Below are 5,066 nucleotides of genomic sequence, written 5' to 3'. Positions count from 1 at the left end.
CTATAAGAAGATAACAAATCGTTTTTAGGTAGCCGTTTCCTCAGTTCGTAATGTAATTAAGAAATGACAGTTAACAGGAACGGGGAGGTTAAGTTGAGGGCTGGAAGACCAGAAAATTTTCCGAGAGATCTACTCGTACGATTACTGGTGAGGCAAATCAAAAGCCCCGTTTGTCTGAAAAAAGACCTTCAGGAAGATTTAGCTGACTCTGGAGTGCTGGTGCACTGTTCTACTGTGCAGCGACACCTGCACAAATATGACCTTCATGGAAGAGTCATATGAAGAAAACCTTTCCTGAGTCCTCACCAGAAAATTCAGCGTCAGAAGTTTGCAAGGGAGCATCTAAACAAGCCTGATTCATTTTGCAAACAAGTGCCGTGGACTAATGAGGTGAAAACAGAACTTATTGTCTGCAATGAGCAACGGTATGTTCAGAGAAAAAAAGGTGCAGAATTTCATGAAAAGAACACCTCTCCGACTGTTAAGCTCGGGGGTGGATCGATAATGCTTTGGGCTTGTGTTGCATCCAATGGCACTGGGGACATTTCACTGGAAGAGGGAAGAATGAATTTAATTAAATATCAGCAAATTCTGGAAAATAAAAAATAAATAAAACGGCACACTGTTTGTAAAAAAGCTGAAGATGAAAAGAGGGTGGCTTCTACAACAGGATAATGAACTTAAACACACCTCAAAATCCACAATAGACTAACTGAAGGGGAGCAAACTGAAGATTTTGCCCTGGCTCTCACAGTCCCCCGACCCAAGCATCATCGAAAGTCTGTGGAAGACCTGAAAAGGTACGCAGGACGGCCCAAGAATCTCTCAGAACTAGAAGCGTTTTGCAGGAAGAATGGAAGAATATTCCTGAAGAAGAATTGAAAGACTCTGAGCAGGCTATAAGGAGCGTTTACAAGCTGTGATATTTGCCACAGGAGGTGTTCCTAAGTACTGGCCAAGCAGGCTGCCCGAACTGTAGCTTCGGGCCCTTTTCCTTTTTTGTTATTTTTAAATTGTACAGGATGGAAATAAAGGAAAAGTAATCCGCTTAAAATATGAACCAAACGTGTAATCTTTCAGGTTATGCCTTTTGGAAATCAGGTGATCTTTTACACGCTTATCTTTTCACAGTAAAAGAAATTTTGACCAGGGGTGTCCAAACTTTTGCATTCCACTGTATGTGAATTAAAAAGCAGCGTCTCGAGTTTTTTTTTTTTTTTTTTTTGAACAACAACCAATCTGTGAAGCGGATTCCCAAGCGGGGGCAAATAAAGATAAGATAGGGGTAAAAGTTGATAGGTTTGATTTAGTAAGAGCACAGTAAGAGCAGTAGGCATGCCTGGAGTGATATTTGAATGCTCCTCTTGCAGGACTTGGGACGGCAGGGAGACGTCCAGTGTCTCTGACGACTTCCCCTGTGAGAAGTGCATCCGGATGCTGCTTCCAACACTCAGAGATAAGGAAATGGAACTTGATGAGCTCAGGGTCATGCGGGAAGCTGAGGGGGGCGGTGATAGGGAGGAAGTTAGACCAAGGTTCACAGGGAACTGTGTGCCAGTCAGGAGGATGAAAGGGATTAAACAGCCAGTCCCAGTATAGAGTGCCCCGGGTCAAACTCCTCATTAACAGGTATAATACATTATAGACTTCTGGGCGAAGGAGAGGGGTGCAAATAATCGGGTAGATGCAAGTCTGGCAGATGATGTCTATGAGGTTGGCTCTGGTGATTCAGAAGAGAAAGGGATGAACAAAATGAGTTCAGCTGTGATGATAACGGATTCGTGTTATAGGACAGAAAAGAGGTTCTGTGGTCTCGTATATAAAAATCGGCGACAACGCAGCCTGCAGCTCTGGGTCCACTGACTGCCACTGAAATCCGCAGAAGACCAGAACAGAGCTTGTCATCTGCCGACCGAACACTAGGGGGCAGCACATACTCCTGCCTGGAGACCACGTCACACCACCCGACATTGCGCAGCTCATTCATTTTCTCTGTCCTGAGCAACTCTCTCAGTTTACACCTGAACTGGACGGGAATCAATAACCCAGCGGGAAGTTTTCATATAAGAGGGGGAGTGAAACGGTTTATACTCAAGATGCAGAGGGATGTAAAGCAGAATGCCAAAACTGATAGTGGAGTGGTTATTGGGGTAGATGTTGTTAAGATCTCAGAGAAAGTATGGAAGTAAACATTTGAGCCTGCTGGGTCTCATGTTATGAGCTGAGTGCGTTTTAATGCAGGAAGTATTGTACGAAAGGCAGATGAGCTCAGTGCATGTTTCTATCCTGTAGTTTCTATCTTGTAGCTGCCGACGAGTAAATCATGTTCTATCTCTAATCTATCCTTTAAAGTACCACTGTAATATTTTCTCTGACAAGCAATGCAACACCTCCCCCTCTCGTTCCTCCGGTTCTATCACACCTGAAGCAACGAAATCCAGGAATATTTAGTTGCCAATCACACCGCTGCTGCAGCACGTTTCACTAACAGCTACAGCATCATATTTCCAGATATCAGTCCATGCACTAAACTATCCACCTTTTTTTTGCAATGTTCCTAGTATTGAAATAGATGTATTTAAGAAACTCTCCACCTCTTACTCTCTGTTTATCCCTAATGGTGCAAAATAACTTTGTTATCTTTTTCTACCTTCTCCCCTACATCTTCGGTCTGTGTGGTCCCCTTCGCTCTCCCCTGTCTATCCTCTCTCACACACTGTCTACTAGCTTTCTCTAATTGTGAACTAACCTCCTCTCTCCTCGTCTCTTCAATTTGACTCCCACCCCCTAACGATTCCAGTTTAAAGTCTCCCCAGTAGCCTTCGCAAATCTCCCCGCCAGGATATTGGTCCCCCGAGGATTCAAGTGCAACTCGTCGTTTTGGTAGAGGTCACACCTGCGTCAAAGAGGTCCCGCTGCCCAACGTTTTTCTCACAAATCAGTTCAGTGTCACGTTCCATCCATCTCCCCATAACTTCGTGTCCCTCTCTAAACTAATTCCGCTGCGTCTTGCATTCCTACAGCCCTGCGTCAGTCAGCAAAATAATCCCAGAGTACAGTTCCTCCGCAGAGTCCCTGCCAGTCCTCAAGATATTCACACAGCCTTACCCTTCCTCGACAGACACGTATCGTTCCCCAAAATATTCCCATAGTGCCACCCTCTCCTGACAATCTCCTACAGACTTCAAACAATCCCGATGGTCCACTTCTTCCCACAAACATACTTCAGTCCGTAAAGTAATCCAATTTTCTCCAGTCTGTATTGTGTCATTCCCTAATTCTAAGCCGACAGATCAGTCCAAATCTTACCCTTTTTCGCATTTCCAATCCAGTTGCATGGATAAAGATGTCATGAGCGTGCTAACAACACTCGGTGAAATTAAGTTCCTTTGATTAATTCCTAGAATGGAAAACAATTTGCGGAGTCTCTCTCGGATTATTACAACAGGAGTGGGGGGAAGAGAGAGTGCGGAGGGAGATGCACTCTTTGTGTCTGACCACCAAATTGTGTATAAGGACGGTATGGAGGAGGCTTCATTATGTGTCTGAACGCGAGACTGTATGATGATACGGGGTGGAGAAAGTTTCACCCTGTGTCTGACCCCGGAAGTGTGTGATGGGACGGTGTGGAGGGAGATTGACTCTGTGTCTGATCCCGGGATTGTGTGATGGGCCAGTGTGGAGAGAGATTCACTCTGTGTCTGACCCTGGAAGTGTGTGATTGGACGGTTGGAGGGAGATACCCTCTGTGTCGGACCCCGTGAGTGTGTGCCGGGACGGTGTGGAGGGACATTCACTCTGTGTCAGACCACGCGATTGTGTGATGGAACCGCATGGGAGGAAATTCACTCTGTGTCTGACCCCGGGATTGTCTGCTGGGACGGTGTGGAGGGAGATTCACTCTGTGTCTGACCCCGCGACTGTGTGATGGAACCGCATGGGGGGAAAATTCACTCTGTGTCTGACCACGGGAGAGTGTGATGGGACGGTGTGGAGGGAGCTTCACTCTGTGTGTGACCCTGTCAGTGTGTGATGGGTCGGTGTTGTTCCGAACCCAAAGGTTTCGTTTACTGTGGACTGTTCCTTTAAGAGCGCCTGAGGGAGGCAGGATATGACGTCAGTCACTGGCCGCAGTGGTTTGGGCAGATTAAACACAGTGAGAGAGAGAGGGGGAGAGAGAGAGAGAGAGAGAGAGAGAGAGAGAGAGAGAGAGAGAGAGAGAGAGTACCCTTGTGGTACTTTAAGTTTCGGCACACGGTGCACAACGAATGTGTGACTGTCACTTCGAAGGATCCATAGGAGTGGATTTTAGGTTGCCTGGGTATGCTGTGTGGTAACCTCTGGAATACGATATTCCCGTGACAGGTCACTGTCGTGGATAACTCATATGTGCATTTGAAACGACACATCAGACAAGTCCGACGGCGACTGCCATCTCGTTTTACCAGCGTGAAACTTGTGGAATATTTTGTACTTACCTTTTCTCTACGTTTTACCTTGGATTACACATGTCCCTCCCCAATAATTTATTTCGTGGATTACTGAACACTCCTGCTTTTCCATATAAAGACGCTAAGCCTTTTCCCCCAAACTAAATAGTTATATTTATACACATATCTACACATAACACCGTTAACTTTTGTTTATCTTGGTTAAGTTACTATATTATAAGTAGTTACTAATAAAGATAGTGGTTTTAACATCATACCAGACTCGCACACATCTAGGGATGTACAGTGGGTGTCGATCATTCTGGCTTGCCGCATGGCCGCCTGGTGTGGAGGCTGCAACGCAGAGGGTCGCCATGGGCCATAGAAGTTTCTAGACTCAGCCAGCTCCATCACGGGCACAACCCTCTCCTCCATCGCGGACATGTTCAAGAAGGAATGCCTTGGGAAGACCGCATCCATCAGCGAGGGCCCTCTCCCGCCGGGAAATACCCTGTGCTCATCGGTACCACCGGGGAGGGGTGGAGGAGCCGGGAAACTCAACAATTTACAAGCAGTTGCTTCCCCTCCGCCATCAGATTGCGAACGCTCCCTGAACACTTAAACACTCCCTCGGTA

This window comes from Mobula birostris, chromosome 13, assembly GCF_030028105.1.
Source record: "Mobula birostris isolate sMobBir1 chromosome 13, sMobBir1.hap1, whole genome shotgun sequence".
Lineage (NCBI taxonomy): Eukaryota > Metazoa > Chordata > Chondrichthyes > Myliobatiformes > Myliobatidae > Mobula > Mobula birostris.
The sequence above is the reverse complement of the archived record's forward strand: the minus strand, read 5'-3'. Positions refer to the sequence as shown.